The 23,456-nt window shown below is 42.3% G+C and overlaps 1 protein-coding gene across 3 annotated transcripts in view; it reads right to left on the bottom strand.

The window, feature by feature from the left end:
* CNTN4 (contactin 4) overlaps positions 1 to 23,456 on the bottom strand; it is a 286,304-nt gene that overhangs the window by 235,330 nt on the left and 27,518 nt on the right. For all 3 annotated transcript variants that reach the window (XM_027640398.1, XM_027640402.1, XM_027640397.1), the window contains exon 2: positions 12,190 to 12,234. The gene's annotated coding sequence lies outside the window, so the exon portion shown is untranslated. The remainder of the gene's footprint in view (positions 1 to 12,189; positions 12,235 to 23,456) is intronic.

The following is a 23,456-nucleotide window of genomic DNA, read 5'->3' as shown; positions in this document are numbered from 1 at the left end:
AAGGGTTGTCCAGCCCTGGCACAGCTGCCCAGGGGTGTGGTGGAGTCACTATTCCTGAGGGCATTGTGAGTTAGTGCTGGGCTTGGCCACACTCAGGTAATCACTGGACTGTGATCTAAAAGGTCTTTTCCAACCTAGAGGATTCTATGGAGACTTTATAAGATGGTAAATCACCCAACACATTGCTGACTCCAGAAGCCCTCCTGCTCCCAAGGCTTCACAGCCCTCGTGAACACATTCCTGAGTTCAACATCAAATTATCTCATTCCTTCCTCCTGACCCAGAGGGGCTTCAAGAAATTAGCAGTTAACTGGGGTTGGATCACATACTGGTACGATGAGGTCATCAGACCACTCTCCTGAGAACTGGAAAGCTTGGATTTCCAGTTTGGTTGCTTTTATGCATTTTATCCAATATCCTAATGGATGTAAAACAGAACATGGATCTGAGAGTAGCTATGGAGCTCACAGGAAGGGACTGTAGCCCAGTTTAAAGACATCAGACCCCTCGTAAGATGGGAAAAATTACAACAGAAATCCAAAGGTTCATATAATTTAAATGAAAATAAGGAAAGGAACTACCCTTTGACCCCAGTCTCCATTAAGACAATCCTCCTCATACACAGGGAACACTTAAATTCCATGTTCTCCTTCCTGTATTCCAAAGCATATGACATCACACTTGCCCATACTTCTCCACAACTCAGTGCTTTCCCCTCCAGATCTTTATGGAGACAAATGTGCACCAATTCATTCTGAAAATAAGATATTAATCCTCACACACTCTGTTATGAGGAAATCACGTTAAATTAGCCCAATAATTACAAACTGGGAATTATCTGGTCAGGTCTGATAAATGGGAGCTTTAAAAACTTTACTTCATATACCTCATATTTCTCAGTATTTTATTTATAGTACAATTGCATGCTTAGGTTTTGGGAAGAAGATTCATCTACATGTACATTCTTGAGTTATTTTGCCATTTTTTTAACTTCCCAAAACTGCTCAACTCCCCTGAAGATGTCTAGAACATTTTCAAACCCTGATATGCCTAAATTAGCAGTGCTGCAGAAGGCAGCCCTAATTCATGCACTCACTATGGACCCAATTAGTTCTCCTGTAACAAGATGCCAAACACATTTCCTTAATAAAGCAGAACATATCACATCTAATATTTACACAGAAGGCAGAGCTTTAACTTTGTCACTTTGTGCATCAAGTCCAGCCCTCAGCCCTGCACAGGCCCATCCCAGAGCCCCACCCTTTGCGCCCCAGAGGATCATCCAAACCCTCCTGGAGCTCTGGCAGTCTTGGGGCTGTGCCCACTGCCCTGGGGAGCCTGGTCAGGGCCCAACCAACCTCTGGGGGAAGAACATTTCCCTGAGATCCAACCTGACCCTGCCCTGGCACAGCTCCAGCCATTCCCTGGCTGCTGTCCCTGGTCCCCCCAGAGCAGAGCTCAGTCCCTGCCCCTCCTCTGCCCCTCCTGAGAAAGTTGTCACTCAGAGCAGTGAACAGAGTGACATGGATTTACACCAATGGAATACACGGTGTGTCTGCAAGGTGCACTGCAGCTCAGGGAGGTCTCACTGGCCTCATGGGACAGGAGCACACAGAATCATCACAGAACACTGGAATGGTTTGGGTTGGAAGGGACTTTAAAGACCATCTAGCCCCAAAACCCTGCCATGGGCAGGGACACCTTCCACTAGCCCAGGATGATCCAACCAACCTGGCCTTGGACACTTCTAGGGATGGGGCAGCCACAGCTTCTCTGGGCAACCTGTGCCAGGGCCTCCCCACCCTCACAGGGAAGGGTTTCTTCCCAAAATCTAATTTAAATCTACCCCACATGACGGGGGCTCTGTGAGCTCCCCCTCCTCCTGCCCAGAGCAGCCCCTTCACCTCTGCAGGCAGGAGGTGACACCTTGGTGAGCAGCAGACAGATATCAGGGACAGTCTGTCTTGATTATTCTCCTGTTAATATTTTAATCTCTTCCAGCCCAGATGGCTTCATTCCTTGGTTAAGGTTGGGATATGCTGAGGCTCCATCAAGAGAGAAATGAGATGTTGAACTGGCACCAAAAAACCCAAAGCTGGTGATCACATTTATGCCTCTGATATTTCTCACTCAGGTTGGGAACCAGAAACCCTGCCAGATATCCATGTGCTCTGGTGATCCTCTGTCAACACCTCCATCTGCATTTTTAACCTCCTTCAGGTGTGTCCCAGGTATTCTGCCTGCCTCAAACACCAAGAACATCACAGAGGGTACCAGGTACCACATCAAGCTGATCAAATCCTGGGCCAAAGTATTACAAGTGGCTCAAGTTTGCCCAGTTAAATCTCAACACAAATATTTAGGGGGTAAAGAGCAATGTAGATAACCAAGAGGATCACGGTGAAACAGTTTTTGTATGAAGTGGACCATGAGCTGATTAACTAAAAAGAATTGAGTGCAATGGGGAACTGCTTCTCTACATCCTCTCTGAAAGTAGTAATTTAAGATTTGCCATCCCACATGAAATATGCTTGCAGCAAAAACAACACACCTGATGTACAATGGCAGAAAGAAGTGCACTAAGTCACTTCAGATGACAAGCAGATCATTTTTCACCTTTCTGGCATTTATTTCAAGCAGATTAATCACAACGAGCCATCCTGATTTCCATGGATATCTAAATTAACGTCATTCTTTTACCTAAGACCCTCTCTTCAAGACTCTTATAATAAGCTAAAATTATTACATAAACGTTTTAGAGCAGAATAGCAAAATATATCCCATTTTTTTAGCCACAAGAAGAATCTCACAACACCAGATGGGTAAAACAACCCACCCACAACAGAGCTGATTGAATGAGTGCTCACATTTTACATCCCACAGCCACCAGGGCTCTGGCCTTCCAGACCAAAATGATCCAGACTCCTGGATTAAAGCCTCCCATGCTCTTTGCTCAGGTATGTTTTGTTTTAAGTGTACAAGTCTGCAATGAAGTTTGGCATTCTTTAAGCAGAGGGCAGTATTACATCAGTAAATGGTTATTAGTTACCTGCTCTACAGTATGTGAGATTACAGCACTTCAATTTAAGAATACATATTCCAGGTAACTGATTTTATAGACATAGAAAGTTTCAGAAACTACAGCTATATTCAATTATGACAGAAAATTATCCACAGGAAAGACTTCCAGTCTCCTTCCCCACACACACTTGTCAATAGATTGCTTTACTTGGACCAAGTCCCTTTCCTAAATCCCTCCTCAAATTTATCCCACAGGGTTTACTCTTCTTTCCTCATTGTGTGTCCAAATTACCAGTTCATCAAATATAAATGTAAAGAGCTACTCTGTCCACTCTTACCCTCTAAACCCACATGTTCTCCCACTGCTCCTGGCCCTGGCACTGCAATCCCTTGACAGGAATAACTGCTCTGAGCATCCCTTTGATGCCAGGATGCTTTGGTCCTGCTGGCTCCTGTGATCCCCAAGCTCTCTGCTGACGCTGCCCCTCTTAATGGAAAAGTTGGAGCTGAGGAACCTGCCAGGAGATAACGTTCTGCAAAGCCTCAGCCTCAAAACTTTCCCTCCTGCTTTGACATTTGGGTAACATTCAGAAGCTTGCTCCCACAGACACGTTATTCTCCACCAGTCAAGCGCTTCAGATGGAAAGTGTTATCTATTCCTAACTGACATCTTCCACTAAATGGAACATTTAATTAATTTGGGCCCAGGCCAGTCTGATCTCTTTTGCTTGCGTGAAGACGAACACGGCTTGTAGCTCTTTGGCACTGTTTCTTCTCGTCCTCCTCCCCCTTAAAAGGAACTTTAGTTGTTTACAGAATAGATACAAGAAAATCCAAGCTGGTACAGTGACACATCATTAGTTAAAAATACACCACAGCATAAAGAGCTTTAGCACCGAGAGCGCATCGGAATGCGGAATTACACGAAAATGGCTTAGGAAGGGAAATCAAAGTCATCTGGAAACTGGGGACTTTTTCTGCTACAGGCTGTAACAGAACAAAAAAGACTCCAAGCACTTCGTGTTACTGCAGAAAGTGAACTTCAGTGCAATTAACAGAGTTGAAGATACAGTAAAAAGGGTTATAAAACCACTTGAAATGTATCTCTAAAATGCAGATGGTAAACACAGCGATGCAGATGGTAAACACGGGGTATAAGGGGGGAAAAAGTTCTCAAATGATAAAAAGCAAACCCAAGGCTACAGCTGCAGGTCCCTTGCCAGAGCCAGACTGGCATAACCAGCAAAGACAACGTGTTTTGTGATTGCAGCAAGTTGCAGAAAGCACTAAAGACAAAGAAATGAAAACCCAGCAGAGCTGACAGCAGGTCCTTGGGAGATTCCCTGTGCAAAGCCCTGGATCACTGAGCACTCGTGCCACACATTAGGACTGAGGGACAGACATGAGCAGCTTCCCCAGGAAAAAAGAGACAGCACAGGGATGCCCAGACTCTGTCCAGCTCTACAGTTCTGTCTGAAAACCAGATCTGAGCAACTCTGTGCTGAGAGAGAACAGCACATCTGTCTGAAGGTGTCTGGAATGCTGTGCACTGACCCCCAGATGCTGGGGACTCCTGGTAGCAGGGAGACAGAGCAGAGGTTCATGTCTCTGAGAAAAGACAAATATGGCCAGAGGTCCTCTGAGAAAGACCACTTAGCCCTTGCTTAGAAATACAAGGTTCACATCAAGGCAATTAATTGGAAACCAGCAGATGAAATGTAATTAGGCAACACCATCTGTACAATGGGTGTGGAATGGTTTGGGTGGGAAGGGACCTTAAAACTCATCCAGTGCCACCCCCTGCCATGGGCAGGGACACTTCCACTAGCCCAGGTTGCTCCAAACCCCATCCAACCTGGCCTTGGACACTCCCAGGGATCCAGGGGCAGCCACAGCTTCTCTGGGCAACCTGTGCCAGGGCCTCACCACCCTCCCAGGTGAAGGATTTCCTCCTAATTGACCAATCTTCCTATCTTCCAACTACTGACATCAAAGCAGGGTCCTGCCACTGGTCCCAAGAAGACTCAACCCATTTAGGATGCCTGAACACCAAAAGATCAGAAAGTGTAAGATCTTGATGCAGAAAAATAAATTAGGAACAATATATTCTTGTAGCTGTATCGAAAAGAATTACTAATATAAAAGATTGCCCATGGTGGAAGCTTGAGTTCAAGTGGCACAGCCTAGAGCAGTTTAAGAGCTGCAAAAGAAGTCACCAAGAAAAAGTGAAAGAAATGCTATAATGACATTTTACAGGGGGGGTGGAGGTGGAGGGAGAAAAAAAAAAAAAAGAGAAGGAGCTCTAATCATCAGCCTCTGATGAGGTGTTTTAATTCTAGGATAACAGACTGTGGCAAAACCTAAGCAAAAACAAAGAAAATCAGGACACATCTGCTTGGCATGAAAAGAGGGTTTTTTTCCCCCGTCTGCTTCCTGTGGAAGAGAAAAAGACTTCAAGGACTGTGCTGGATAAGATCTCCTGTATCAAAGCAGGTGATACAGTAGAATTGTGATAATTCTTGTGGAATGAGAGGAGCAAAGATTAAGAGGAAAATGAGGAAATAAGAGATCTTTGAACTACTTTGAAGTAGGGCATCACAAAGCTGATCCAAATTCCCATTAACTTCAGCAGTGCATGAAATGCAGTTTACTACCTGTAAGGCTCCATGTTGAGGAAATTCTGATATTGGGCAGTTCAGCTGCTGAAATAAATAGAACAGAATAAGGGACAAGTGCTCTAAAATCCTGCATGTGCAGAACTGGTCACGAATCAGAGGCACGAAGGAAAATACAGACCTGATAGTAAAAGGAATAATGATGGACAGGAGTTGTTACATGTGAAGAGCAATGAAAATAGAGGCTGAGAGACTGAAGTGATAACTCCTAAAAGATTTACAAGTGGCAAGGGAGCTGAAGTGATGAGAAGAGACCAGAAGGAATTACAGACAGGAGACAAAAAATGAGTCATATTCCAATTCCTTCTTTATGCCACATGGTGTATTGAGGACAACTGCCACTCAATAAGTCCTAAAATAACATTTTACTAGAAAGCTTGAGCAGGGCAGTTGCACTACATCACCTTACAGATCCCTTCCAAACTCAACTGTTCTACAAAAACAGAACTTGCAACATGGTGTATCAAGTTTAATCACTTAAAAAGAGTGATATTAGGAGAAATTGAAACTAAAGATGTTTTCCCAAGTAAGGTGGTAAATATGTTTCTTAAAATGGTATAAATAGGAACAATAACGAGTTTGAATGAATTAAACAAGGCAAAAAAAAAAAAAAAAAATCTTATTTTCCTTCTCAATAAACCCAACTGTGATCCAAAGAAACTAAGATTCAAAATTCAAAGAAAGGAAACCTTTGGAATTGACCCTCGATTTGAAAAAAATGAACCCCCAAATTGAAAATATTTCTCATCCTTTCAGCTGGCACAAGGATCCTTTAAAGCAATGGATCCATTTGCCAAAAGGTGCATGTCTGCATCCCTTGTCCCAGCACAAAAGACAGACCAGGGAAACATCTTTTGACTAAATCCCACTGTGACACCTTTTTGCAGAACCATATTTATAAAATTTTTTATCAATAAAAGGGCTGACAAAATCAGTCCTAGTAAAGATCAGACTTAATGTTTTTGTCTGCAAAGAAAAGATTCATCTTAACTAATTACAGATTTTCTGAAGAATCTTAACTTCTGTTTGAGTTGGTTGTTTCTGGGTATCGAATTTTTTTAAAAAGAGGAGAAAAAGCATCAAGTGTTCCACAATGAACCATGAAGGGTTCACAGGATCAGGTGTTTCATCCAGACATTGCTTTAGTTTTTCATTTCCTAATTTTTAGCAAAAGATACCACTTTTTTCATTATCCCAGAATGGTTTGGGACCTTAAAGCTCATCATGTTCCACCCCTGCCATGGATGGGGACACCTTCCACTAGCCCAGGTTGCTCCAAGCCTTGAATCTGAGCAAAGAACTGAATTATACTGGTGCAGTATATCCAAAGTGGCAGCAATAATGCCATGTTTCATAATTCCAGCACCAAAACACACCTTCATGTTTGCAGACCTCAGCACTTTTTGCCTTACAAGTATTTGGGTTAAGGGGTGAGAGAGATGCACGGTCTGAACACCTCATTTACATCTGTAAAGTAAATGTTTGATACTCCACGAGCCTGAAATTAATTCCCTAAATGTTAATTGGCGCTATTTAAAATTGCTGAGGGCACATTGGAGGCATTTCAAGTGATCAACACGAGATTTGAGAGCAAAGAAGCCATTCCAGGAACGGGCAGAGCCACGGCCAAACCTCCTGTCCCACCTGCAGCAAGAAATGTTGACTGAAAACCAAGTGAAAGTTCTGTGGACCAGCTTGGAATAACTTATCAGTCATTTTTCATGACTGAGAGCATGTTTGGGACATGAGGGTCACCCTCTGAGGATTAATTTCTGAGATAAACAGCTAATGGCTGTTGGATGATTATGGTCAGGAGCAATTATTATGCCATTTTTCAACTGTTCATTCCTACAATAAAAAGTCACCAGGCTAAATTAAGCTGCAGTTTAATCTGACTAAAATTCAACCTGGTTTTGTCTCCTTCACTCGAGAGCAGAGTTCCTTTGCTGGGGGTTTCAGGCCTTTTCTCATTTATACCCTGGACATCACTGGTGACACGAGTGGAGGCTGTTGAAGCTCCCTCACCACTCAGCCCCTCATGGACACATCTTTAAATAATTAAGAAAAAACCATAATCATAAAAGCCCAAATGATTTGCAGCCCCCAACCCCTGCAGCTCCACAGCCCAAGCAGCATTCCCACAGGGTTTCCCCTCTTCCAGTTTGCAGGAGAAACTACAACTTTTTATTCAGATAATCGACCAAAAAAGCGTCACGTGCCTGAAGACCGAGCAGCAGTTCAAACTCAATAGGTGTGTTGGGGAAAACACATCTGTCTGGGAGGAAAAGGAGACTCACATCACTGCAGAACTGTCACTCCAGCATTTTTCAGGAGCTCTCCACTCACTTAAGCAGCCCTTGAGGCACCAGCCAGTGCGAGATACGGGATGACGGATGTTCCATCTCCACCAGCAAATCCTACTGTGATTTTAATTGAATTACAGCAGCCATTTTATTTTTTTTTTTTTTTTTTACAGAGCCTCTCCACTCAATGTTGCTTCCTTGCTCCCAGTGATTCAGCAGTTTATTTCTCAGTGCACTAATCCCTCCCTCAGACACTTTCTCGCTCCTTTCAAGCAGTGCTTCTGACAGCAGCTCCCCATATCTCTGTTGTTTAGGGCTCTCTCTTTTTTATTAAATAGAATTAAACAGACACATTTCTTTGGCTTTCAGGCTCTACCACTTTTACCTCCACCTTCCAGCAGCTCATGAGTTGTCCTCACAATGTCCTGTTCCATTAGATCTTTCAGCTCAGCTGATGACAGAAATTTTAAAAGGACACAGAAGAAAGGGAACCTGAAGCCCAGGGGAAAAGAAAGAGACAGTGACACCTGTCTGAAAACTTAAGCCAAGTGTGAAATGTTCTTTATTATATCTGCAAAATACATGTTTACTTTGATATTTACAGGGGACTCCATAAAGCTGCCAACTGGTTATTTGAGCTGATGACTTAGAGGGTGTAGAAAGGTCAGGTAATACAGAAAAAATAAGGTAAAATAGGCAAAAGCAACTGTCAGGACCCACCTCTGCCAGAGCAGATGGTGAAGAAGTGTCAGCAACTCCTATCATTCAATAACACCTTGGAATCCAGGCTGACATATCTTGACCCAGCTATTTAAACAGCAGATTAAAACTTAGCCTGGTGACTTTTTATTGTAGGAATGAATAGTTGAAAAATGGCATAATAATTGCTTCTAACCATAATCATCCAACAGCCATTAGCTGTTTATCTCAGAAATTAATCCTCAAAGGGTGACCCTCATGTCCCAAACATGCTCTCAGTCATGAAAAATGACTGATAAGTTATTCCAAGTTGGTCCACAGAACCACTGTTAGGGGCATTTTATCATCAAAGTTCCTTTCCCCTTAATCAAAGGCTAATGCAACATGAAATCCTTAAATATGGGCTGCACCACGAGATAAACTCAGCAACCTTGAAAAGGCTGGGAAATGGCAATTTGCACACACAAACACAAGATTTAGAGCTCCCATCATAACCTGCCTCATCAATCACAAGCAACAGTGGCTTTAACAGAACGATTTTCAGAGTGTATTAAACTTCACGACATCTTAACCTTCTTGTAAGGCCACAGTCATCTCTTTTTACAATATCAAACGAGTGCAGAAGGGCAGATTTGCTTCATGCCAAAATATTCCTTGTGGTACATTTGAGAAATAACGGCCCTGCTGCCTCCCCAGACATCCCTTGGTGTTATTCCAGCCCCAGGTACCCACTCAGGGAACACAGACAACACATCCTCACACATATTCCGAAAGAAAACACCCTCAAAGTTTTGCAAAGCTGCTGGAATGAGGCACTCATGAGTTAACATCACTTTATCCTAAGTTTTGTCCAAGTATCTGGTTGGTGCCTTTTGTACTTATCACGTTCTTAGGATGAAAAGTCAAGCCATGAGGACTCCATCCTAAATATGACTCAAAATATTATCCCCAAAATCAAGCAAAATGTGAACTCTGCAGTGATTAATTAAAATCCAGCTTATATGTATCAAAAAGTTGTCATTTCACTCTCCTGTAAAATCATCAAACTACCTCTGAGATGCAATTTCCAAGAGGGCAGAGCCTGCTGAACTTTTAAAAGACAACTAAATCCAGCACAAAATGGCAGTTTTACTAATTCAGAGAAGAGAAAGCTGCCACTCAACTCTGGATGCCCTCGGAGACAGTCCCAATCCCTTCAAACCCTGCCTTAAACAACTGCTTTTCCAGACTGTATTCACTGTAATTTCCTTTCCTCCAGCTATTACCCGGCACATTCAGCATCAGGACATTTCTCCAGCACAGCTGTACAGTGTCTATTGGTAATATTTCTAATTAAAATGACACTCTAAGCCTGTTTTTGAATAGAATGCACAGATGCCACCAGCTTTAAGAGGACTGTTAACCTGTTGCTGGTTTAATTAGCTTGACAGGTAATAAAGTAGAATTTTATAATTATACCATTACAGTGCACAAATGTTTCCTATCAAATCTACTTAATTGAGTCACTTTGGCCAACAACAGCCAGTTTTGATTCGCCAGAGCAGAAGCAAAACCCCAAACTTGGCATCCTCAGGGCCTTGATTAGGGCTTAGCAAGGACCACGTGCTGCTGAGGAGTGTGGGTTAGCAAGTCCTGCCCTCTCCAAGAGATGAAATGGGTATAAAAGCTGAATTTGCAGTCCCCATAAGTGGAATTTTGTCAAGCACAGCAATGTGTGTGACCGCTCTCTCCTAAAAAACACTCTGTGCTTCGTTCTTTGAAAGCACAGTGCTGACGTCCAGGTTGCTGCTGGTCAAAGAGCAGAATTGAGATACACAAAGTTCACGGGAGTTCCCAGCTCAGGACACCTCAGCAGCTCGGGTGACACTCCTGTTCCTCTCCCCACACACCACAAGAACCCAGTTCTGCCTCCCGGTCCCAGCCCTGAACATTCCACAGCTCATCACTGAACTTTTCATGGTTCTCATTCCCCCAGCACTTCCCCACGCTTGGCTTTTGTTAAACACCACTTCACTCCCAGTTCCAGCACAGAATCCAGGCATTCCACCCAAATTCCAGTCACATCCTCACTAATGAGAAACGTTTACCAAATAGTTGTGTTGCTCTGCAAACAAAAAGCAAATTTCCCCCCTCCTGTCTGCAGCAGTGCCAGCATTTGCAAGCCATTATTCCAGCAGGAATAGGAGTGTCTGCTCCAGCCCTTCCCACCTCCCATCACACCAGCATGGAAGGATTTGGAATGCAGAACACAAGGCTGCAGCCTAAAAATAATATCCTGAGATTTGATCCCGCACTTCTTATTCAGGCTCAATTAATCAAGGTTGCCTAACTCTTCACAAGTACTTTTCATCAGCAGATTGAAACCACTTTCCAAATGAAATGGGGATCAGCATCTCCTTTTTACCGTGGGGAACCTGAAAATGAGATTGCACCTGAGAAAGGGCTCTCAGGCTAATTTAGGAGTACTGTCCAAAGGGATGAGGAGTCCATTATTCAAAGTTATCTTTTATATTAAGAAATAAGCTTTTCCTTTCAGACCACTAGCAAGTGATATATCACAAAATTTATCATGCTGTCTTGGAGAACCTCACACTAAGAGAGCATTGTACATTCCAAAAGAATATTTACATCATCTCCATAGCTTCAGTTTTCGTTGTGAACACCATCCAGGACTAAGCAGAAATTTCTGAATTAAGAAATTAAGTATTTTGATCAGAAGCTACCTGTAACCTTCTCTGAACAGATAGAAAAATAACACCTAAAGCTAAGAAGGAAGACGACATTTATATTTCAAATACTTAATTGTAAGATCTGAAAACATTTTGTTCTCCTTGGAAAATAACATCGTATAATTCATACTTAAAAGCGTGCTGAAAAAAAAACCCTTCAAGATAATTTCAGGTTCTATTGTACAAAACCCACCTCTCCACTAACAATACTTGTTCCCTTTGACATTCCAACTGAGATGCCATTAAGAAAATCTGAGTTTCAGAAACACCACAGGTTGGTCTGGCTAATTCAACTAGAGGGTCAGTCATTCAATGACTAATTAAACACCAGTTTTGAAAATCTCCTCACGAGACAAATAAGAGCCTAATCAGAAAAAAAAACAACACCAAAACACTATTGATAACAAGATATCAATATCCTTTTGTAAAAAATCCATTCTTTAACTTATGTGCATTCTTTTAAACAGTGGTTCAGTTATAAAAATAGTCAAGCTGAAGACAAGTTGTTCTGTGTTATCCATAAACCTTTCCATGTAAAATTGCATCAAAGCAACATATACACCCCAAGAACTTAGACAGACACATATTCTTTTAAAAAGGGTGATTAAAATCCACTGTCAGGGCACTGAGAAACTCTGGGGCAGTTCTTCAGTCTAAGGCACAAACAATGCAAAAAAGATTGATATTTCAATTCAATGATGGCAAGAATAAAGAGAAATTAGCATCACCAACACATCAAAATTAGTATTAAAGAATCATTACCTTCTCCAGTGCATGATAGGTAGACTTCAGTCAAATTTCCAATACCTGAAAGTACAAATTCAGATGGAAAAAGTCAGTTATACTGATATTTTAATACATTAAACTCATTCTTGTTAAAGTTGATTTATTTTACAGAGAAAGGCTGTCTTGGATTGCTTTTAGTTGGGTGTTCTCAAAGTGCCACAAGACAAAAGCAGCAACGTGGTCAGGTCTTCTACAGAATTTCTCCACTGCCTTTTCAGTTCCCTCCACTCCATGAGTCCATTCACCAGCTCACTGCTCAGCTGCAAACTCTCCACTGGAACTATTTAAACCTTGTTTTACCAACTTTGACTTCAATAAAAGCTGAAACTCTTTCCCTGATAACTCAGGGCAGCTCTCAACTGACAACCAACCTAAATCCCAAAGGAAGGGCTGAAGCACAGCCTTTTCCCAAGGAGTTCCAGTACAAGCATTGGATCATCCAAACCTCACACTAACTGAGGTCTGAAAAGTAGGGGGAAAAAATAGGAAATTTCTTCAATACATGCTTTAATCATAGAAATACACATTATGGGTCACACAAAGAACATGATGGATGGAGAAGATATGTTTATGAAATCAGAATTCAGTGAGGAGACCAAAATGTAGCAAACATTCTACAGTGTAAGGAAATACAGGTTTTATACAGGCATTGATTTTTGCACTATCAAACTTATCCCAGATAGGAGAAGAAGAGGGAAAAAATCTGACCCTTTGGTTAAAGATAAGCATCCATTTCCTCCCTGAAGGGCTGTAGGTTGGATTCGAACTCAGTCTGAACAAGTCACAACCAGAGGATCCCTCTGCTTCAGTTCAAGTCTGTAGTACAGTTGCTACTAAAATCCCTGAGAAACCCTTAAAATTTGATATTAGAAAGGAATTCTTGGCTCTGAGGGTGCTGAGGCCCTGGCACAGGTTGCCCAGAGAAGCTGTGGCTGCCCCTGGATCCCTGGAAGTGTCCAAGGCCAGGTTGGATGGGGCTTGGAGCAACCTGGGCTGGTGGAAGGTGTCCCTGCCCATGGCAGGAGTGTTGAAATTAGGTGATCTTTAAGGTTCCTTCCAACCCAAACCATTCTGGGATTCTGTGGATACACAAGGCTTCTACACCACATTCTGTACTAAGAAATTACATCACTGGTAGTTTAAATGCATAATTATGTCTTCATTTAACATATTTGCCCCACTCACACCCATCAGCAGCTTTCAGTCAGGACGTGGGGTGACATTTCCTGCTCTGCACAGTCACACTCATGGACGAGCCTGTCTCTGGTTTTCCTGGCACTATCTTCCACCTGGATTTGCTGGAGGGAAGAGCTCCCTTCCAGACCAAGAGGCCTGGAGGGGAACAGGTGGGATCCATCACCAGATCCGAGTCTGGGAAAGCTCTTCCATGGAGGAACAGGCTTCCAGGCAGGCAGAGCCAGATGGAGCCCCACCGAAGTGAGCACCGCGCCGGGTAGAGTGGATAAATATTTGACATTCAGAGCTACACTAATTAGACATCAAGAAGAAATGAAAGGTTTTGTACCAATCAAAATATTACTCTATTTACTGTAACTGTTCAACTTATCACTTCAGTCAGAGAAAGTTTTGGAGAACAACTTGCACAAGTTAAGAAATGCTCCAACACCAACATCGCTACGTATTTTTAGACACCTACAAATCCATCCCTTGGTGCTGAAAACAAAGAAAAAAAAACAACCTGCAGTTTTTTTTCTCTGAAAATTCTGTTCTTCTCAGCACTTGCCATCTCTGAAGTATCCCTGAACTTATGTGGGCACATGGGGCCAAGAGCCAAAGCAGAAGAGGTTTCTTACAGAACACCTGCCACCCAACCTTCAGAGCTGCATTTGCTTTGGGTTGTTGTTTTTGAAATCCCTGTCAGGCTTGTGTGCATAACTGAGCTAGAACGGCTTTTTTTGGCACTTATGTGGGAGACTCTGGATCAAATCTTCATTTTTCTCTTCCCCCACAGCCCCAGCAAATGCAATTACTACCAAGCTCATTATTGCTTTGTTCTGCTAGAGCTGCTCCTGTTGGGTGGATACTCACCCAAGCAAAAATCTCATCTCCCATATGCCCATCGAGGACTTAATTTTTAGGTAACAAAATTTTGGGGTAACTGGTTAAAAGAAATCCTCTACCTAAGGACTTCTGTCTACTTAAGAGATCAAGCCAGCAGCACAGACCTACTCAAATCCTTCAGAAATTTCAGATTCCAACCACAGAAACACTTTTATGGACAATTTCTTAGAACACTCTGCCTTGGCAGAGAGATACTGGCTTAGACCAGGGAACAGGCAAATTCAGAATGTAGTGAATTTGGAAGGACAGTATTTCATCCCATAGGAATTGCAAGAGGCTGAACACTGCTCCTCATAAAACCTGGAAATGTGGTGCTCAGGGACATGGTTTGGGGTGGACCTGGCAGTGCTGGGTTAATGGTTGGACTCAGTTTTAGAGGCTTTTCCAAACTTAATGATTCTGTGTTTGAGACAGTGATTAAAATAATTGTGCATTATCCTCACAAGCAGCATTGAGCCTGGACTTCCAGGCTGGAAAACCTCCAGCATTTAAATTACACCACCCCCAAACATCAGCAGTGCCCAAGGAATTTCACTAAATAATAAAAAAACCCTCCTATACTGGAGGGTTTGGTCACAACTTCCACTGAATTCTGACACACACCTTCATCCCAAGGGAAAACCAACATGGAGCAGGCATTGAGGGACACACACTGTGCTCTGTCCTTTAGGTGACACCACACAAGACACAACACTAAAAACTTGAGTTTAGCAGGTTCAGTATTTTCTGCATCCCTTGTCAACAGAAGGCTTTGGAAAAAAAAACTTCAGAACACAGGCAGGAAGTTGTCTCCAAAGGAAAAGGCAACAACACTCCTTTAATGCAGCTCCCCAGTCACCACTGCAGTTGTTCTTGAAGCTGTAACTTCCAAAAACCCCGAAAAGAAACTCAGTTTTGTGCAATCCTCATTTCATGTAAAGGAGCAGCACATTCTTCAAGGAAAAAAATATCACTTAAGGATAGAAAACAAAAATAGAGAGGCAGCACTTCATTTCACAGAAATACTGTGTATTTGCACAAAAAAATTCCACTTTTTGTTTTGTGTGGAGGCAGTTCCTTGGGAGCTGGCACCAGGGAGTACTGAGGAGAGCCTGGAGAAGTGCTGATCTCTCATCTGTTGCCAGCAGAAATCCATAAATCACTCTCCAAGTTCATATTGACACAAACTAATGCAGACTGAGCTGAAAGAAGTTATCCCACTGAAACCCGAGGTGCATTTCCCACCTGGAAGTTCATTAGCATAATATGCAAATCCTGACATTCCTAATGCATCTTTCCTCAGAGCACTTGGAGGGAAGGCAGCAGAGGAAGGTGATGGTATCTCTCTGTGGGAGGAAATCAAGCCTGGTGCACAAAAGGGACATTAGTGATGCATCAGGCTCTGAATACCCCACCAAAATCCTCCCTTGGTCACTTCAAACAGGAAAATAATCAGCAAATGAGTTGTTGTATCTTTTTAGAGTCCCTGGCTCTATTCTGGGTTTAGGTTTATGGAACCAGCCTGCTCTGGCACTGGTTTTTATTGCCTGTCAAACCACGGACTTGTCCTGTCTTCCAAATTCACTGTTTTTTAAAAAGATTAAATAAGAAACAACGAGAGTTTGCACCTCTGTGCTTCATTCCAGTCTCAAAAGCACTCAGACTATAGGTTTGTTTTTATCTCAAACCCCACACATGCTGTTTAGGAGCTTTTTCTGATTCTGTTTTCTAATATAACCTTGATATCCCTCAAAGCTTCCACTTTTTATAAAGATGATATTCTTCACTTAACGAGCTAAAGCAACAAGAGAACCACGCTCCTGTAGACTATTAATAAGTCCATAACAAGTGTGTCTGAACCTGCTCTTGCTTATTTCCATTCCCAGCAGTCCTACCAGCCTTCAGGAGTAAAGATGTTCCCTGCAGCTGCTCTGCTGCCATCCCTGTTCCTGCTCCTGGAGGACATTCCACACCCACCCACCTCTGCTGCCTCCTCAAAACCAAAGCCAGAGGATGTTGGCTCTGAGGTACCACCCACTTCTACCCCCTGGATCAGCATCATCTCCCAGCTGCAGCCCAGACTCAGACTTGCATCCCTGGGTTTGCCTCCTGCTCAGGAATTCCAACACTGTTAACTAAACAATGGATTGATTATGGGAGCTCAGAGGAAGAGACACAGTTTTCTGAAGCAGAAGAGATAACTCCCAGACTCAGAAGCATTTCCTGAGCGTTTAAACACTGCCTAGTGAGTCAGCCAAAAGCATTTTGTGAGTGTCATCCATCTCATGGAAGCAAAACTCAGCCTAATCCCCAGCACCCCTCTCCCAGGGACTGATGGGTTTAACTTGGAAGCAAAATGCTGTCAAAATACAGATCTCATGTGATTTATTCCAACAAAAAAAGTGAAAAATGAATATTTCAAACTGGTATTTGGTCTCATCAAGTGGGGATGAGCATTCCACATTTTTACTGGATTTTTAGGCTTTACAGTGCCACTTGTTGGATGCCATTTGCTTCCTTCACAAATGAAAAGAACACTGACCTGCATGGCTGCATATTGATAATAAATCTACAGACATCAGAATTCTTTGGAGACAGTGTCAAAGAAATCTCAGAGGGATTCACCAGCTGGCTCATAAACTGAACTTGTAAACTACATAACCCTTAAAATTGTCTTTGTTACTTAAAATGAGCTTCCCTGCCCCATCAGAATAGGCTCAGGAAAACTTACTGACTGTGCACAAAGGCTGTTGGATGTTCTTCCAAACCTGTTTTCCTATGGAATTCTGGGGAAAAGTCCATATATCAGGAAAAGCCAAAGAGGCTGTACTGGCAGAAGATGATGTGTTCATCACCTTTCTACTGTAAATGCAAAGTAATGAAACCCATTAAATTGGTTCTCATTGTCTGTGAGCGATGCCTCTGTCTCTCCAAAATGCTGCTTAAGAGATCCTGTCCTCATTTGCATCCAGCACATCAACTTCCCAAAGGTTATTGTAACTCAGCTTGTCAGGCTTTGATGACACAAAGAGAAAACTCTCCTCTGACACAGTCGGGTTTTTTGCTTGTGTTTTTTCACTACCAAGATATAAAAACATCATTTTCCAAGCAGCAGAAGGGGGTGGGTTGTACAAGTTTTAGTCACCATCACCATAAACTGAAGGTTTATAATCTTAATTTTTCATGGAGTGCCAAGAGCCCAGGTAGTAGCTCTAATGCTGTACAAGACCCAGTTTAACTCCTTCTCCTCAGGGAACTGAGGTTGCCTGAGCTCTCCAAACCATCCCCAGCCCATGACTCTTCTGAGAAGAGCCATAAAACCAGATGGGATCTTCTAACACTTCTGTATTTCTGCACCTTAAAGCCAGAGCCTGTCTTAGCTGAAGGACATGGTGCAAAGGATATTGCCCAATGTCCCATCTGAGGGATTCTGTGCATGAAAGCACGAGCAGAAGTCACCCACCTGCACCTACCAGCCAAGGGAGGGCACCATTAGTTCCCCTTCATTTCTTGTTCCTATCACTCCATCATATTAAATGTTTTCTTCCTGGCATTGAAGTGCCAGAAGCAAAAATCAGAAGTGATCAGAAATCTCTCTAATCACTTGCAACCAATTACAAAACACCAAACAAGAAAGGCTGGTGATAAAAACCAAACTGGGTATTGAGTAATTAATGTCTACACAATGCATAATAATTAGCAACCCTGACAGTTCATTTTGCATGTTTTACCATTCAGTTTTTATTCGAGGTGACAGTTTAGTGCTTCTTTGCAAGCTAAGGTATGTATTCACATAGTCCCCTGATTGCTGCAAATGAAGGCCTTAAATATTTACTGCTAATAAAACATTTCCAACTTTTAGCAAAATTATCTTCCAGCACTCAGCAGTGAGATTTTTTTTATGACCTTCTGTGTGGAGGAATCATGTTCTGCAGCGAGATAAAGTGGATGCACGCCCACAGCCTCTCCTTGCTGGAGCTACAGCTCCATCACCATTAAATTGTTTGTTTTGCTTCTTCTTAATTTGTTCCTTGTCCTTGCAAACCCGAAGACATTTCAGATCGCCCACATACTCCCTCAACACCATGTTCTCCAAAAAAAAAAAAAAAAAAACAAACCAAGGTCTTTTGCTTTCCAAGTTGGTTCCTTTTAAGAATTGCTAAGAAGTTGCACAAGTAGGTCGCTCCGAGCAGAGTTAGGTGGAGTCTGCAGAGGGGTTTGAAGTTCAGTGGGTCCACACCAACCATTAAACAGACACCTTCTGGTGCTCACCCCCCTTCTTTCATGTAGAAAAGCAACAGTATGATTAAGATATTCAACTTTTTATTGCTCTGTTCCACCAACCTGGATCAAAGTGGGATGAGCAGAGACGTGACAATGACACCGCAAGAATCAAAGCTCGTAAAACAGGACTACAAAGTCCCACTGGATTTGCAGTTCCCACCACCAACATGGCCTGGGGGGTGTTTGGAGTGGGAGGCACAAGGCCTGCTCATCTCACAGGTTCCTCTACAGAACAAGTAAAATTTTTCTTTTTAAATTTTAATTTATTTTTTTTTTAACCCATTGCTCTCCAAAGTCTCAGGGAATGAACAGTTGGACTTGACATTTCAATGGCCCTGCTGTATTCCCATTTATCAACGCTCTGAAAATCATCACAGGCACATTAACACACTGCTCCTGCTCCTGGAGTCTCCCCAACAGCCCAGGGTGAAGCCAGAGAGAGCAGGTGTCCCACTGGAAAAGCAGGAAATACCCAAGGAAACACCTCCACTTCTACAGCCTTGAGAGAAAAAAACCCTGTTTTTAAAAATGCTGAATTGTAACTAAACAGAACTGTTACATAATCAATCTTTAAGACAATCAATTTAGCAAGTCCTGGGTGCCACCAGGGAAAGCTGGAAGCAATACCCAAGAAAGCCACCTTGACCTTAACAACCAGCTAGAAAAGGTGCTTATACACAGGATTTTGAGAACAGCAAAGTGATACACAAACTGCCAAGAGTTTACAGTCTTAAAACCCAGAAAACTACCAAAAAATGTATTTTTTTTTTTACCTTGTTCAGTTGCTCTAAGCAATGCACAGCAAGGAAAGTGTGAAATAAAATTGATATTACACATGGTAACAGCAAAAGCCTTCACAAGAACTTCTCAAGTGCAGAAGAATCATTAGTGACAGGTACAATAAACCTCCCTGCCTGGAAAGAGCAATCAGGATTCCTTGTTCCCAGCAATTCCATCACTAATCAGCAATCCATGTGATGAAATTATCCCTCAGTCAGAGCCTTCTTCCAGAAGATTCATAAAACACCCAAAACCACAATAAAACACCACCTCTTCTAGGGTAAGTTCTTTCTAAATTACAGTTTATAAACGAAACCAATTGATGCATTCAAAAATCTCAGTATTTAGCAGCAACAGGCAGCAACTAAAGGTGAGTACAAGCCAAAAATCCTCAGAGGAGGAACAAAACAAGAAAGCTTGATGGAAATAATGGAGGAAAAACTTCCTATCTCAAATAAACCCAAGGAGAATGTGGCATAAAGGTGGCAGAGATGGACAGTCCTCCATCTGGGACAAGGGTAAGCAGTTCAAAAATCCAGAAAATCCATTCATTTAGTCTTGTGCCATAAGTAAAAAAAAAAGGTATAAAAATAGACAAGTCCTGGCCAATAAGAATAAAATAGTTTCAAAATACTTACTAAAATCAAGAGGTTTTAGTGAAGGCCACATATATTTATCACCCACAGCCAGCACACTCTAAATATTAACAGTAAAATCAGAATGTACAGAAGCAAAAATTGCTTCCTTCAGATTTCTACTAATTTAACTAATATTCTTTCCCTAAATTTCACCAGAAAACACTGACAGACCACAAGGATTTCTTTTCATCCAGCAGGCACAGCCTTTCACTTCCCCTTTAACTTCCCACTACTGCATCAACACTGCAAAAGAACTAGGGAATATTTTCTCAATTTCTTCTCTCTGAGTCACCAGGTTATGACTAGGAAAAAAAAAAAACTAAAGAAAAAAATCAGTTGTAATGTAATCTCTCCACATTCAGAAGCACAGCAAGCTATTAGTCTGCATCCCAGTGATACCAAGCCCTTTTCATACCAACAGCAGAACAAGCTTAGCTACCCAGCCTTGACATCTGTCAAAACAGAACAGGTCTCAAGTAGTAATTTATATGGGAGGTTTTTTTTCCTCCCCCCTCCTCTCCCTCTAGGAGTTCAATTATTGCAGCAGTATCGTGAATAAGCAGGATTATTTTCAGGGAAAATTAGAGAAAAAGAAAAGGAAATACAATAAGCGTAGGATTTGCCAAAATCCCTTCCTTTTTTTTTTTTAATACACGTATAAATTACTCACCCTCCCTTCATTTTATTCCACTGCTGCAGATAGATCAACAATTTCCCTTTATTTCAGATTCCTATTTTCCAGGAGGACAGAGAGAACGTGTGTTCTGAGCAGGCCAGGTTTGGTTCCACAGCCCAGAACAGCATCACCTGGGGCAGGTGGAAAAGGCTGAGGAGTTGAGTGTGTGATTCTGGGGCCAGGATCTGACCTGCATGATCCTCATGGGTCTCTTCCAACTCAAGATATTCAATGATTGCAAGTTCTTTGCTCATTTTGTAACAGCAGCGTTTTAAGCCATTTTTAAAGGAGAGTGAAGAGCAAAGCCCAGTGTTTCTCAATCCTCAGCTGCTCAGCTCTTTGCTGTTCTCAGCACCAGGTCCTCCTGCCTTGATCCTTTGGTATCCAACACTAGAATTCAAGCAAGAGCTCAGGCCACACTTCAGCAAGAAGAACATCTTAGGGGTGACAGGCTTTTCCAAGACTAATTCTCCCAGCAGCTTCATTTGGACGAGTGATGGGCTCAAAATGCTGCAGCCCATAGGGGGAGGAAGGAGATCAAAGGGAAGGAGCAGGGGGAGAGTCACAGACAGACTTTCTTGAGGATCACAAATAACCCCACAAGAACAGCCAGAATCCTGCTGATGAAGGTGAAAAGGAACTTGGCAACTATGAGTCCACAAATCAGGATGAAACACTCAGCCAACCACACCACGTGTTCAATGGCACAGGCAGAACCTCCAGAGCAAACCTGATCACAGCAACACATGGAATGGGTTGAATTGGAAGGGATCTTAAACATCATCCAGTTCCAAACCCCCTGCAGTGGACAGGAACACATCCCTAAATCCCATTTTGATCCCACTGATATCCAGAGGATCCAAGCTGGCTGCAGGAATTACCTTACAGAGCTGATGACACCAGCAAAGCCACCTGAGAACTCAAAAAAAGGAAACAAGAAAAAAAAAGGAATTTCGATTCTAAATGAAAGCAGCCAAACTTAAAAAAAAATCCTCACGTTTTAGGAGAAAAAATTTCTTCCTACAAAATAGGAATAAGTTTAGATCCCTCAAGAGATGAGTGAAAGCAACACCAGAGCCTGGCTGGTGATCCCAGCAATGTCCACCCTTGGCCAAGACACAGGTGGATGAGCAGAGCTTGGGAGAGGCAAAAACTGGAGGCTTTTGGTGGTTATTTGGTACACCTGCACACTCATTTTCCATTTCACAGAATATCCTGAGTTGGAAGGGACCCACACGGATCATCCAAGGACGATTCAAGGATTATTTAATTCAACGTGCAGCTGAAACCTTGGAAATGGCAGCACCTTTTTCCAGCTTGCACCTGCACCCAGGGCAGCAGCACTGACACCATCCCAGGATCAACCTGGCCAGCTCCAGGCAGCACATTCTTGGGAAGCCTGAGCAGTTTGGAGCAGGATTTGATCCCTTTACAGCACCACCTCCAGGGCAAAATAGCCAGTTGGTTCATTCCACTGTTCCACCAAACACTCGTTATTAGCAAAACAGATTTGTTGTGGCTGCCATGCCATGACTGGTGATGGGAAAATATGGCTTTGAAAGCAAAAAGGAGAGTCCCAAATTTGCCATAACACAGAAAAAATCTGAATATTAACATCTTAGAAATGATGTTCATAGGATGTAACGTTCAAGGTTAACGTTTATACATTGTGTTCAAGGTGTACACAATGTATAAAATTATCAGTGTAGGCACTTAATATGTTGTGCCATAAAAATAACGAGGGTTCTAAGATAAGGTGTAAATATTTTTCACATTTCACAGGAAAGTATAAATATGTTGTGACTACCTTTATACCCCACATGAAACACTCCAAGACTTTCAGCTCTACCAAGACAAGCACTCAGACACTTGAAACTTGCAGAAATCCAAGGCTTTTTCCCCCTGCACTACAGTTCTCTTTTATATAATGTATTTAACTAAAGCCTGGGGTCAAGTGCAGCTTAGAGGTAAAGCAGCAAGTCACAAAACAGTTTTGCTACATCTACATAAATCAGACTCTGGTTTTTGGGCTGAAGTCTCTGTTATCACTGCAAGAAAGCTGGTCAGAAAGAGTTCAAGAGAAATAAGAGTCACAAAACTCAACATTTTACTAGTAATGTCTTAAGGAGAATGTAATTTTTACAGAAGTTTTGATTTTGATATGTATATTTATTTCTGTTCTGAAAAAGATAAGTTATAGGTTTCCTTTTAAAAAAAAAATGCAAATGAAAAAGTTCAAGCGTTCAGGAAGTAAACCCCAGGGGTTTGGTTTTCCTAGCCAGTTCTATTAAAAATGCACTTAATTTCAAATTCACATCAGTGTCAAATCAATCCTATCCCTGACTTTTAATTCCACTCAAATCTCCTGCTCAAAGGTGACACGGAACATCAGGGATCCTGCTCCCACCCAGCTGGAGTCAAGTGCAGCAGATCCATTTCCCCTCCCTGCTCCTCTTGAAAGAGTTAAGTCCAATATCTCCATCTTCAAAGTCATTATTCTATCAATATGCTGAATTATTTAGTAGGCAGCTGTTTGACTTGACATTTTTACACAGGTCATAAACTCCCTAATACACAGAACCCTCTGCCTGAGCCAGGATTTCCGTGGGATGAGGCTGCTCAGGGATTAAGCCACTCACAGGCTGCTTTGCAATCATATCCCACAAACCTGAGTTTCACCTGCCTTTGAGGGCATTTTATACATATTTTGATGAACAAACCCAATTTTCTTCCCCCCAAAAAAATACATTGCTATTTACACATCTGTAGACAAAACACTGATGAATTCTTCACTCATTAATTTT

The sequence above is a fragment of the Corapipo altera genome, unplaced genomic scaffold, assembly GCF_003945725.1.
Source record: "Corapipo altera isolate COAL_440 unplaced genomic scaffold, ASM394572v1 55, whole genome shotgun sequence".
NCBI classification, from domain to species: Eukaryota; Metazoa; Chordata; class Aves; order Passeriformes; family Pipridae; genus Corapipo; species Corapipo altera.
This window is presented reverse-complemented; position numbering and strand designations above follow the sequence as displayed.